The following is a 14504-nucleotide window of genomic DNA, read 5'->3' on the forward strand; positions in this document are numbered from 1 at the left end:
TTCTTCAGCCCAGGAACCTGACTTGCTTTATAGCCAGGTGCAAACATTTTACACTTTAACCAAATGCCTGTGAAGCGTTTTCCTGTGCCTCATCTCATTTGATCCTCACAGAAGTCCTGGAGCAGGTAGATAGGAGACTCGGTGGAATCCTATTTTCTTTATATTAGCCGGAAAACGGAGATTTAGAAAGCTTAGAAACTTGACCTGACTGAATAGTAAGAAATGGTGGAACTTGAAAATGACTTCAGGTTTTCTCACTGCGCAGAATATAATCAAACACTGCTACAGTTAAATATTTTACCCTTTGTTCTCCCTGCCTGATCTATAATAATAATCTGCTTCGTGTTGATATGTACTTCTATGTTGCTGACAATTACCTGAAAGAGAAGTTGGGGTGCTTCACTGGGCTGGAAAAAGTTTTAGTTAAATCAGAAAGCAGGTCTAATTAAGCAAGTTTCTTCTATATATATAAAAGGCTAAGTTGACTCACACATGCACGATACATATAGAGCTCTCACTGGCACCATTCTCATGCATGTGTTTCGATCTGTCATTGTCGATAATGAATTTGGTTGACATTTCTCTTATAGAGAAAGGGCGAATAGCGATACTGAAATATTTCTTCTAATTAATTTCCTTCCAATGTGCATGAATCCATGCACCGGGACACTAGGTAGAATGTAAAAGAATAAGGATTGCCCAGTGGGTGTGGCTCAATGGTTGAGCTTCCACCTATGAACCAGGCAGTCATGGTTTGATTTCCAGTCAGGGCACATGCCCGGGTTGCAGGCTCAATTCCTAGTAGGAGGCGTGCAGCAGGCAGCCGATCATTGACTCTCTCTCATCAGTGATGTTTCTATCTCTTTTCCTCTCTGAAATCAATAAAAATATATTTTTTAAAAAAGATTGGAATAGTGGTAATATACAGGGGTTGGCAAAAGTAGGCTTATAGTTGTTAGTACACAAAATATAACCTTATTCTTATATTGTTATTTATTAACTAGAGGCCCAGTGCACAAAATTTGTGCATGAGTAGGGTCCCTAGGATTGGCTGGCGATCAAGGCTGATCGGGGCCTTCCAGCTGCCAGCCGGGGCCTCCCTTCCCTGGCTGGCTGCTGGCCGGGGCCTTTCTTCAGTCCGTGCAGCCCCTGGTGATCAGCGCACGTTATAGCAAGTGATAGTACTCTCGGTCTCCTGGTCAAACTCCCAAGGGGACACTTTGCATATTAGCTTTTTATATATATAGAAGACTATTTATTTGTATTATATCTGTAAACCTACTTTTTGCCATCTCTTGTAATGAAAATAGTTAGAAAACACAATACAAATCTGGTTTTGTTTAGTCCAGAAAATTTAAGAAGGAACTTAGATCATAGTTTTGGCACTCAAAAGAGACTTTTTGATTGTATCTGATTCAGTTCCCTTGCTTTACAGATAAGAACATGGAGTTTCCGGGAGGTTGATAGGACATTCCCAGAGTCATAGCTAATGGCAGAACAGTGTCTAGTACAGAATTATGAAGTTAAGAAAGTAAATTGAATGTATCATAAGCATGTTTCATTTATAGGGGCATTTAAAGCATGGCTTGGACTAGGGTGAGACAAGTTGCTTAGGTTACAAAATTGAAGGAGGCATTCACTCCTAGGTGCAAACTCTTGCAAGTAATATATGAACATGGCTTAAAACGTCAAATAGTACTAAGAGGCACCTCTCAGCCCTCCAGATTAGGGATAACTGGAGGACACTAGATACGGTGATGATAGAAGAGAATTATTCTTTTAAGACCTAGCCCTCTGTGTGCAGTAATAAAAGTTTGCAAGAACCTGTGGAGCATTGCTTCACTTTATTTAAGAATAATAACTCAGGCCTGGCTGATTCCCATTCTCCTTTTTTCCTTTTTTTTTTTTTTACAAAATATGTTTTTATTGATTTCAGAGAGAGGAAGGGAGAGGGAGAGAGAGATAGAAACATCAGTGATGGGAGAGAATCATTGATTGCCACCTGCACGCCCCCTACTGGGAATCCAGCCTGCAATCTGGGCATGTGCCCTTGACTGGAATTGAACCCAGGACGCTTTAGTCCACAGGCTGACACTCTATCCACTGAGCCAAACCAGTTAAGGCTGAAGACTAAGACTTTATAAAGTGAAAAGACAGGTGGTTTTATTAGTCCAGTCAAAGGTAGTTAAATATATAAACAGTAGCAGCACATTTAACTTAGTTTATAGATGCAGTTAGCATAGTTTGTGATGTTAATGGGAGCAGAGTAAGTTAGCATTAAAGATCCTAATATATAAAAACCCTAGGTATGTCACATCCACAAAGACCAAAGGCTTGACCAACCAGAAGTCAGTCCTGCAGTCAGCGCTGGGTTGCCGTGGCGACCCAGCACTGACTGTTGAGGGGCCTGCGAATCAGGCCCGGAGAGAGGCCTCAAGAGAGAAGCAGGGTCTGATCCGTAGCCTCTGTGGCAGCTATTGACCAGCACTTGCCTCTCTCTTTCTCTCCAGGTCTTGGCCAGCAGCTGCACCTCCATTTCTCTCCAGGCCTCTACCGGGGCTGCTGATCACCCCCGCCTTTCTGATCAGGCCCCATTGATAGGCCCAGAGATGCTGATTGGCATAGAAACCGACCAATCAGAACCAAATTGGCTGGCAGAGGAGGGCAGTTGGGGGTGAGATCAGGCCTGCAGGGGAGGGCAGTTGATGACGATCAGGCCAGCAGGGGAGCATTTAGGTGTTAATCAGGCCAAGCAGGGGAATGGTTAGAGGGTGATCAGGCTGGCAGGCATAAGCAGTTAGGGGCAATCAGGCAGGCAGGTGAGCGGTTAGGAGCCAGCAGTCCCGGATTGTGAGAGGGATGTTTGACTGCCGGTTTACCCGATCCCTGTGGGATCGGGCCTAAACCGACAGTCAGACATCCCCTGAGGGGTCCCAGATTGGAGAGGGTGCAGGCTGGTCTGAGGCACACACACCCCCATGCACCAATTTCGTGCACCGGGCCTCTAGTAAAATATTAGCAAAGAAACAACTTTCCCCACTAGCCTGGAAGCTCTTCCATGACAGCTTTAGCTTTATGAGTTGGATAGCTCATACTGTGCCTGGCATATAGTAGGACCTCAAAAAAATCTGGTAAACATGTTTCTAAGTAAAAGCTTGGTAAAAATCAGCAATTGGATTGTGATGTGGCAAGGTGGTTTATTTGTGATGCAATATCAAAAGAGTTCTGGCTTTCCAATGTCCCATTTCCTTCATCCCACCATGGAAAAAGTCCAACTAAGTCTTTATCAGGGCAAAGGCCAATGTCCAGAGTTTCTGCTTCATTTGGGGCCTGCATGGCCTTTCTCAGGCTCCAGGTGGCCACTAGACCCACAGGGTTGCATGCTCCCAGGAAGAAGAGACCACACAGGGCGAGTGCAGTTACAGTCCCAAGTGAGAGAGAGAGAGCTTTGTTCTCCTGGGGTTTTAACCAGGAGCTTATTCAAAATAGCCAGTCAGCTTCTCAAACCTTCATGGGCTTCTGACAGGGTCCATCCACTGATGAATGATTCATTCCCCAGATAAGACTGACAGGTCTTCAGGGTCAACTATGCCCCCTGCACCATTTTGACTTTACTGCTTATGTGTTTATCTGCCCTTTTGTTCTATCCCTTCCCCCAGTGATCTGCTGGGAATGGACTGGTGGTTCCCTGAGCTGTAGCTTCCTGGTGAAGCCAACAGGCCTCTGTTCCCCAGCTGAATATGCTCACCAATTTCTGACTCTCTTTTGCTTCCTTTCCCTCATTAATATCTAGCTAACAGTACCAGTTTGGCTGTATATGAGGATGTAATTTTTTACTGGGTAGAGTTCCAGTTTTGCAAGATGAAAATTGCTCTGACAATGGATGGTTATACTTGTTGGTCAACATTGTAAATATATTTGATGCCACTTAACACTTAAAAATGGTTTAGATGATACATTTTATGTGGATTAGTTAGCTAAGGCTGCCATAGCAAAGTATCAAAGACTGGGTGGTTTAAACAACAGAAATTTATCGTCTCAAAATTCTGGAGGTTAGAGTCTGTGAGAGATCAAGTTATCACAGTTGTTTCTTCGGAGGCCTCTCCTTGGCTTGTAGATAGTTGTCTTCTTCCAATGTCTTCATATAGTTTTCAAATGGAGCATGTCTGTGTCAAAATTGGCTCTTCTTATTTTATTACTAGTGTCCTGGTGCATGGATTCATGCACATTGAAAGGAAATTAATTAGAAGAAATAATTTAATATCACTATTCTGCCGAACATTTGGGTGTCATTTATTGCCGGTGAGTCTTGATCCGGCATCTAGAAGGGTTCTGGAACCTGAAGAAGGCTGTGCGTAGATTAAGTAAGAGTCCAAAGATGAAAGATAATTTTGAAAGGCATTGGGGGTCAGAGGAGCCTGGCTGAAGAAAACCAAGTTCTCCTTGTCTCAGGATCCCTTGCTTTTTATTAACACAAATTGTCCTACGGCAAGGTGGAGATACACACTTCAAAGGGTAGGGTTTTGTACAGAAGCATTGCCAGATTGGGGAATAGCCTATGGCTGTTCAGGTGTTAGGCCAACAGGAGGCAATAACATGTAGATTAAGATGCCCTGAGCTGTCTGGCAGCAAACAATCATCCTATTCAGGTTTGGGGGAAATGCCCTCAGTCATTCTCAACAGGTAATAACATATGTGACTCAGCTCTTGTTGAGTCCCCAAGTTCCATCAACCTTTTGATGAAACTCTTGATATTATGACATGCTGGAACTGTCTTCCGGCACTATTTGCCCTTTCTCTATAATAGAAGTGTCAACCAAATTCACTATCGACAATGACAGATCGAAACACATGCATGAGATTGGCATCAGTGAGAGCTTTATATGTATCGCGCATGTGTGAGTCAACTTAGCCTTTTATATATATAGAAGAGACTTGCTTAATTAGACCTGTTTTCTGATTTAGCTCAACTTTTTCCAGCCCAGTGAAGCACCCCAACTTCTCTTTCAGGTAATTGTCAGCAACACAGCAGTAAATATCAACACGAAGCAGATTATTATTGTAGATCATGCAGGGAAAACAAAGGGTAGAATATTCAACTGTAGCAGTGTTTGATTATATTCTGCGCAGTGAGAAAACCTGAAGTCATTTTCAAGTTTCACCATTTCTTCTTTTCAGTTGGGTCAAGTTTCTAAATCTTTGTTTTCCGGCTAATATAAAGAAAATAGGATTCCACCGAGTCTCCTATCTACCTACTCCAGGACTTCTGTGAGGATCAAATGAGATGAGGCACAGGAAAACGCTTCACAGGCATTTGGTTAAAGTGTAAAATGTTTGCACCTGGCTATAAAGCAAATCAGGTTCCTGGGCTGAAGAAAGTCCAAGGAAGCTAGTCACTAGGGAGAGGAAGCCGGGCGTTTGCTATGTGATGTCATTACCTGGCGCCCACAGCAACTGTTTCTGGGCTGGGCTGGGCTGGGCTGTTGGCCACATTTTGCACCATTGGGGTCTTGGCAGCATTGGATGCGATTTGGTGGGGTGTCACTCCAGGGTGGCGGTGGTGCCTGTGTCCCACTTGGGGGAAGCTGAGTGTTTCTTTGTGGGCGTCAGGTCCACGGTGCCCTTTCTCTGTAAATGGCCAGTGCACGTCATGGCAGCTCCTGTGTTGAGTGTCTGCCCCCTGGTGGTCAGTGCATGTCATAGCAATTGGTTGGACGGTCGGACACTTAGCATATATAGATGATTTTTAAACCTCACCTAAGGACATGCTTAGAGGAAGGGGAAGGGCGAGGGGAGAGACTGAGAGATTTATAGGTTGCCTTCCATACATGCCCCGACTGGGGATCGAACCCACAATCTAGCTATGTACCCTGACTGGGAATTGAACTGTGGCAGCCTTTTGGTGCATAGGGCTATGTTCAACCCACTGAGCCACTCTGGCCGAGCCAAATTAGCTCTTCTTATAATGACACTAGTCATACTTGATTAGGGTCCACCTATTTTATCTTAATTACTTCTTTAAAGAACTTAACTCCAGATGTAGTTACAGTCTGAAGTACTAGAGGATGGGACTTTAGCATCTGAATTTGGGGAGTTGGGGGGTGGGGTGGAATTCAGCACATAATAGGTATTTTATCACAATTTTAAAATTATATATAAGGGAATATAATCAGTAACACTGTAATAACTATATTGAGTCAGATGGGTACTAGACTTACTATTACTTTTGTTGTAGACCTCTTAGCACTACATGACGTTTTAATTCAGAGAGGATAATAAGTAAAATTTTGTGATGCCTGACAAAGTAATCATATAGGGAGTAATACCTAAGGCATGAAATAAGTTGTTGAAATAGAATTATAGTTGATAATTTTTGAGAGCAGGATTTTTGCTTGATGTGCCTATAGTTATTCTCAGGCCTTAGCTCAGTGTGTTCTTCATCTGTAATAACTAATAACTTTTGCCTTTGTCATTATTTTGTGCTTTTTTATATTGGGGATGTATCCAAAGTGATATTTCCAAAAGTGAATAATATAAGGTGGCATTTTATTTGACCCATCGTTTAAAATAAAGGCCTTTATTTTAAGTAGCCCTTGTTTCAGACTAGCATGTAATTTTTAATTTCCCCATGATGGGATTCTTGTCTATGTTGTTTCATTAATAAGAGTGTTTAACAATTAAAATAACTTGACAAAATAATAAGGTATAATACATTGGATAGAATAAAATCATCTTATGAATTGCCTTGTCTTTTTGCATTACTTATAGAATATTGAAGTTAGTTATTTGGGGATTTTTCCCTCTTAATTGTTTACTGAGAGATCTATAGCCCAACCAAACTTCCGGAGTTAGTCACTTGGGTATTGTCACTCTGCTGATTTTTATCAGAAACAGGAAATTGTCAAGTTATATGTCAAAGTACAGCAGACTCTAAAATTGTATTTGTACTTGCCTGAGAGATTTCCCTTTAGAATTTTTTCTATCACTAGCTGGTTCCCTTTTCCTCAGAATATAACAACTGGCTTGCCAAAAATGGTGATGTTTATCATACATAGCAAACAGTGCCCTTTCGCATAGTTTACTTGTAATACACAATATGATTGGTAAAATGATTTGATAAACTTAGTGCCATTAATCTGTAGATATACCTAATTAATTTGTAAAAGTAGGTTAGGGAAGAACATGTTTTTAGGTGTTTGTCCTGATGCTATTTCCATATTTAGATTAGCAGGGTTCATAAAGTAGACCTTTTCAGGAAGTCTATAAGGCCAAAACTATTTTCATATACTGGGATGTTAATTTTCATTTTCACTCAAGTTTGCAGAGACTGCATGAAATGCAATGATATTTTATTTTATAAGATGTCAACATTTGGAAGATCTGCAAAACTTAGTGAACATATATTGCATGATGATATAAAATCATACATGAGTCAAAACAGGTCCATTTAAAATCTATAAGACTGTGCAATGAGTGTTTTCTGCTATATATTTAGTTTAAATATAGTAAGATTCACACGTTTTTGAGTGTGAAGGAGATTAGACACATAGAGAGGCAAATGACTTCTTTTTTTAAAAAAATAAATTTTATTGATTTTTTTACAGAGAGGAAGGGAGAGGGATAGAGAGTTAGAAACATTGATGAGAGAGAAACATTGATCAGCTGCCTCCTGCACACCCCACACTGGGGATGTGCCCGCAACCAAGGTACATGCCCTTGACCGGAATCGAACCTGGGACCTTTCAGTCTGCAGGCTGAAGCTCTATCCACTGAGCCAAACCGGTTTCGGCACAAATGACTTCTTTAGTAAAAGAATTGTTTTTGCCTTAAGCAACCCTGCCCATTGTTCTTGTATATCTAAGTTAACACACCTTGTGCATCTAAGTTAATAACTACCACAATCTGAATGCAGAACAGTTTCTTCATGCCCCTCTCAAGAAAATAAAATGTTCTCATGCTTTATAATCAGACTCTTACCCCCACCATTAACCTTTTGCACTCGGATGTCGAGTGTGACTCGACACGGTTAGCATCGGTAGCAGCACGGTTAGCATGGGTAGCAGCTCGTATGTCGAGCCATACTCGACACGTAGTTTCACCGCGGGGGAGAAGGGGGATTTTTGTCTATTTTTCCAGTATCTTTTCTTGTTTTCATTAGCATGAAAGGACAAGTAAAATGTAAATGCCATCTCAACTGATGCCACCACCTAAGCTTCGCCAATGGCATCTTCAAAGGCTATTTGTTTCTAAGACACATCAGTCACGAGAAAAAGGTTAGACCAGTACACTAACTTCCAGGGATAGATTATTATCCACTAACTTAGAGCAACGTTTAGATAGAAAGCTCCATATAATCACACCTCACCCTAACAAAAAACACAAAGATTGTGTTGTTTGTTCTAACAGAAAAATCAAAGGAAAGACGATTTATATTTGCGAAACATGTGAATGTAAACCAGGTCTTCATGTGGGTGAATGTTTCAAAAAATATCACACCATGAAAAATTAATAGAGATTAAAATTACTCTTTGAATGTATCAATAATTTGAAATATTAAAAAAAATCCAAATAAATAAGTTTGTATGAAAAGAAACTCCAGTTTTTTATTCTACTGCCGCGCTTTGTAAAATCTGGGGTATTTAAAAAATTAAATCCCGAGTAGAATAAAGGAATCGAGAAAAAAAAAAAAGCAAGCGAGTGCAAAGGGTTAACCTATGAAAACCACTAATCCTTGTAGTTTTGCCTTTTCTAGAATGTCATACATAGCCTTTTGAGTCTAACTCACTGAGATTGCTGTGTCATATGGTAAGTGTATGTTGAACTTGAAGAAGCTGTCAAACTGTTACCCATAATGGCTGTACTACTTTTGCATTCCCACAAGCAGTGCATTATTTATAGTTGATTAGCATCCTCTTTGGCAACTTGGTACTTTTTTTTGTTTCCTTCCTTATCTCTATCTCTATCTCTATCTCTATCTCTATCTCTATCTCTATCTCTATCTCTATCTCTAGTCTTTCCTCTCCCCTTTTTCTTTCCCCCTTTCATTCTTTTCTCCACCTCCTGTTAACATAAAAAACCATTGAAACTTGTAAAGAATTTTTGTGAGTTTATTTGAGCCAAACTCGATATGCCGGGAAGCAGAACCTCAACGAATTGCGATAATGCTCCGGAGAATGGCGGGTTACATTTGTATTTATACATTGCAATCAAAGGAGGAATGTAGGTGGGTTACATGAAATTCATTGGTGATAGATTAAGGAGGTGGGATAAAGCAAAGCAGGGGGGGCAGGGCGGGAGGAAACCCCTGAGATTCGATAAAAAGTAAAATGATGGACACATACTTAGGTGGGTGCAGGAACAATTAACATAATTTGTGGTATCTGTCCTGGCACCCAGCACATTTGGTTGTGCCCCAGGGGCTCCAGAAAAAGGGAAGTTACAAGTTACCCAGACATTTCAAGGGTATGTTAACATAGATGCAAAAAGACAAATAGGCTCAGTTAAGGTAAAGGTTGACCTTGTCAGTGAAGATACCGGCCTAGGATGTAACTGCCCACCATAACCTCTTTTAGTTAAAGTTTAATTTCAGACCATCCTTTGTGGTTACTTTAGGTCTCTGAGTTTGCAAGACTGCCATGCAGGCCTCCCCTGAGCTTGTCAGTGCAGCATGTGGCCCTTTTCGTCTTTTTTGTTTTCTTATCTCTATCTCTGTCTCTGTCTTTATTTCTCTATCTTTCCTTTCCCCTCTTTCTTTCCCCCTTTTATTCTTATCCACCTCCCTTCTCTTCGTAAGCCATTTAATAGCTGTGTAGTGATATCACTTGGTGGTTTTAATTTTCATTCCTATAATGACTAATGAATTTGAGAATCTTTTCATGTGCTTATATGCCATTCAAATATCTTTTTTTGTGTGTGTGAAATATCTGTTCAAATATGTTCTCTGTTTAAAAATATTAAATACTTAACTGTGTTTCCCCTATGGCTTTTCTGAGTGCAGCTCAAGGCAGCTCTTGCTGTGCTACAATCACATGCCAGTGGCTCTCCTGGCCTGGCCCCACATCTTTGGGTTGAAACCCAGGCAATGGCCCCTTTTGAAATGGAGGAGGCAGCATTTGTGGTTCTTCTTTCCTTGTCTTGAAGAATATCTGTGGTCTTATCTTTTTTTTATTTTTTATTATTTTTTATTTTATTGATTTTTTACAGAGAGGAAGAGAGAGGGATAGAGAGTTAGAAACATCGATCAGCCGCCTCCTGCATACCCCCTACTGGGGATGTGTCCGCAACCAAGGTACATGCCCTTGACCGGAATCAAACCTGGGACCCTTGAGTCCGCAGGCCGACGCTCTATCCACTGAGCCAAACCGGTTTCGGCTGTGGTCTTATCTTGTAAAATCTAGGAAGACTGGCCAATAATCTCCCTTTATTCCTTCCTGATTTCTGCTAGTTCAGATTGCCTTTGCCATTATTTTGTGCTTTTTCATATTGTGGATGTTTCTAAAGTGATATTTCCAAAAGTGAATAGTATAGGGTGGCATTTTATTTGACCTATCGTTTAAAATAAAGGCCTTTATTTTAATTAGCATTTGTTTCAGACTAGCTTGTAATTTTTAATTTCTCCATGATTATGATGGCTGATTGAGTCTGGTGTTCACACCCAAACTAATCTATCAAAGGGTCCCATCCCTTGGCCGTACCCTTAGAGCTCATAACATATTTTCTAATTTTTTGCAATATGGATAGTCTGAGAATTTTCCAACTTTTAAATTTAAATTAAATTTCTGCTTCCCTTTTGATTAACAGTTCATCTTTAAGTTGTTTCTCTTCTCAAATTTTACTCTAAGCATCCAAGAGAAGCAAAGTTGCACTTTCAACACTTTGCTTAGTAATAGCTGCAGCCAAATAGCCAATTTCATCCTCACAGTTCTGCCTTCCACAAAACCCTCAGACAAGAACACAGTTTAGCCAAGCTCTTTGTCATGTATTTATTTATTTATATTTATATTTATATTTATATTTTTTGTTAATCCTCTCCTGAGAATATTTTTCCATTTTTTTTTTTTGTTGTTGTTGTTGTTTTTAAGGGCGAGTGGGAGAGAGAGGGCAAGACAGAGAGAAACATTGATGTGAAAGAAACACATCGGTTAGTTGCCACCCCCACACATCCCAACCAGGGCCTGAGCCCCTGCCGAGGAGGAGCCTGCAACCAAGTTATGTGCCCTTGACCGAAATCGAACCCGGGACCCTTTAGTCCACAGGCCAATGCTCTATCCACTGAGCCAAACCGGCTGAGGCTCTTTGTCCCTTTATAAAAGGATCACCTTTTCTTACAGTTTCTGATAAGCTGTTTCTCATTTCTGTCTGAGACCATCAGAATGGCTTTTACCGTTCATATTTCAACCAACATTCTGTTCAAGATCAATTAGGTGTTTTGTAGGAAGATTGAGGCTTTTTTCTATCGCTCTCTGCTCCTTCTGAGCCCTCAGGAGAAATTGCCCTTAACAGACCTGTGGATGAAGAAAATAACCTCAGGTGAGGATCATAAATTTCCAACTAGTGAGGGTCGTGGTGGATAATCCACCTCAGGCATATGACTTCTTTAGTAAAAGATTTATTTTTGCCTTAAGCAACCCTGTCCATTGTTCTTGTGCATCTAAATTAGCACACCTTTAAAATGCCAGAGTAATCCTCTTTTTCAGACCCCCTCAAGGTATAACCATCCTCAAGAGAGCATATAACCTTGCTAACTAGGCTGTAATCCAATCTCAACCTTGCGTTCTCCCACCTTTATTTAATCTTCCTTGTTCCCTCCTTAATTCCAAATTTCTGAAAGAAACTGCATTGTCGTTCGAGGAAGCATTCTGTTGCAATATTGCATCCAGGCAATCCTCTATTTGGCTTAAATTTTTATAAAAATTCTCCACGGGTTTTTTTTAAAAATTTAATAAATCTTTATTGTTCAGATTATTACAATTGTTCCTCTTTTTTCCCCCCATAGCTTCCCTCCACCCCTTTCCCACCCTACCCTCTGCCCTTAACCCCCCCCCCCCCGTCCTCATCCATAGGTGTACGATTTTTGTCCAGTCTCTTCCCGAACCCCCCACACCCATTTCCCCCCGAGAATTGTCATTCCACTCCCTTTCTATGCCCCTGATTCTATTATATTCATCAGTTTATTCTGTTCATCAGACTTTTTATTCACTTGATTTTTAGATTCACTTGTTGATAGACATGTATTTGTTGTTCATAATTTTTATCTTTACCTTTTTCTTCTTCTTCCTCTTCTTAAAGAATACCTTTCAGCATTTCATATAATACTGGTTTGGTGGTGATGAATTCCTTTAGCTTTTTCTTATCTGTGAAGCTCTTTATCTGACATTCAATTCTGAATAATAGCTTTGCTGGGTAGAGTAATCCTGGTTGTAGGTTCTTGCTATTCATCACTTTGAATATTTCTTGCCACTCCCGTCTGGCCTGCATAGTTTCTGTTGAGAAATCTGCTGACAATCGTATGGGTGCTCCCTTGTAGGTAATTAACTGTTTTTCTCTTGTTGCTTTTAATATTCTCTCTTTGTCTTTTGCTCTTGGCATTTTAATTATGATGTGTATTGGTGTGGTCCTCTTTGGATTCCTTTTGTTTGTGGTTCTGTGTGCTTCCTGGACTTGTAAGTCTATTTCTTTCACCAGGTGGGGGAAGTTTTCGGTCATTATTTCTTCAAATAGGTTTACAGTATCTTGCTCTCTCTCTCCTTCTGGCACCCCCATAATTCGGATGTTGGTATGCTTGAAGTTGTCCCAGAGGCTCCTTACACTATCTTCAAATTTTTGGATTCTTTTTGCTTTTTCAGTTGGGTGTTTTTTGCTTCTTTGTATTTCAAATCTTTGACTTGATTCTTGGGATCCTCTTGTCTGCTGTTGGATCTCTGTATATTATTTTTTATTTCAGTCAGTGTATGCTTAATTTCTAGTTGGTCCTTTTTCATATCCTCTAGGGCCTCGCTAAATTTATCGGCCTTTTTTAGAAAATTCTTGAAAAACCTTATAACCGTGGTTTTGAACTCTATATCCAGTCGTTTGTTTTCCTCCACTTCTTTCATATTTGACCTGTTTCTTTGTCTCCGCATTTTGGCTCCTTCCCTGAGTTGATAGAGTGGCTTTGTGTGCTAGGTGTCCTATAGGGCCCAGTGGCTCAGCCTCCCCAGTTACCTGAGGTGGACACTCTTGGTGCACCCCTTTGTGGGCTGTGTGCACAGTCTTGTTGTAGTTAAACCTTGATTGTTGTTGGTATCACTGGGAGGAATTGACCTCCAGGCCCATTGGCTGTGAGGATCAGCTGTGTCTATACTGGGAGAACTTCTATGCTGGAGACACCCTTATGAGACAAGACTTGCAAAAGCATCTGTGCTCCACTTGGATGGGGTGGAGTCTCAGGGAAGAGCAGACAGCATTGGCTTCCCATCAGCCCTGCCCTAAGAGGCCCCTGGGTCTCAGTGTCCCACGGTAATCGCTGCAAGCACCTCTGAGAGAAAGTCGCCCTGGAGTTTCGCCCGCTGCCAGACAGTCCAGTTTCTCCCCAAATGAGTCTGAGTCCCCAGAGTCTCGCCCGGAACTGGAGTTCAGAGCATTCGGGAGCTTTTGTCTCCCTCCCGCTTGAGAAAGACAGCCGCGTACTCAGTTGCCAGTCCTCTCCGTGCGCACATCCTCCATATCTCTGCCTTCTACAGCTCCTCTGAGTCTCAGTGTGCTTTTCTCTTTCCTTCTAGTTGTAGAATTTCCACTCAGCCAGCCTTCCTGTGGTTCTGGATGATGTCTGTTTTGTCTTTTAGTTGTAGTTTTGAAATTGTTGTGCGAGGCAGCAGTTTAGGTGGTTACCTATGCCACCATCTTGGTTTCTCCTCCACGGGTTTTGACATTCTTTTTTGTTGTTGTTTTAATCCTCACCAGAGGATATTTTTTCCATTGATTTTTTTTTTTTTTTTGGTGGGGTGGGGGGAAGAGAATGGAAGGGGATGGGGAGAGACATCAATGTGAGAGAGACACATTGACTGGTTGCATCCCACACGCACTCAACCCCAGCCAGGATGGGGGTTGAACCTGCAGCCGAGGTACATGCCCTTGACTGGAATTGAACTGTTGATCCTTCAGTCCAAAGGCCGATGCTCTAAGCACTGAGCAAACAGGCTAGAGTGGGTTTTGACAACCTTTTTTTTTTTTTTTTTAATTTTATTGATTTCAGAGAGGAAGGGAGCGGGAAAGAGAAATATCAATGATGAGAGAGAATCATTGATCAGCAGCCTCCTGCATGCCCCCTACTGGGGATTGGGCTTGCAATCCAGGCATGTGCCCTTAACCAGACTTGAACCTGGGACCCTTCAGTCCTTAGGCCAACACTTTATCCACTGAGCCAAAACTAACTAGGGCTTGACATTCTTATGTTGACAGTCCATTCATTGTCAAAGAGGAAAAGTTTTCCTCTACCCTTCTAGATTTTTTCTGGCCGGTCTAAT

General features: G+C 41.3%; 1 protein-coding gene across 2 annotated transcripts in view; it reads left to right on the forward strand.

The window, feature by feature from the left end:
* The window catches only part of NCK1 (NCK adaptor protein 1), a 65449-nt gene that overhangs the window by 30688 nt on the left and 20257 nt on the right, over positions 1-14504 (forward strand). The gene's annotated exons all lie outside the window — the stretch shown is intronic.

Source organism: Eptesicus fuscus, chromosome 18 (genome assembly GCF_027574615.1).
Source record: "Eptesicus fuscus isolate TK198812 chromosome 18, DD_ASM_mEF_20220401, whole genome shotgun sequence".
Lineage (NCBI taxonomy): Eukaryota > Metazoa > Chordata > Mammalia > Chiroptera > Vespertilionidae > Eptesicus > Eptesicus fuscus.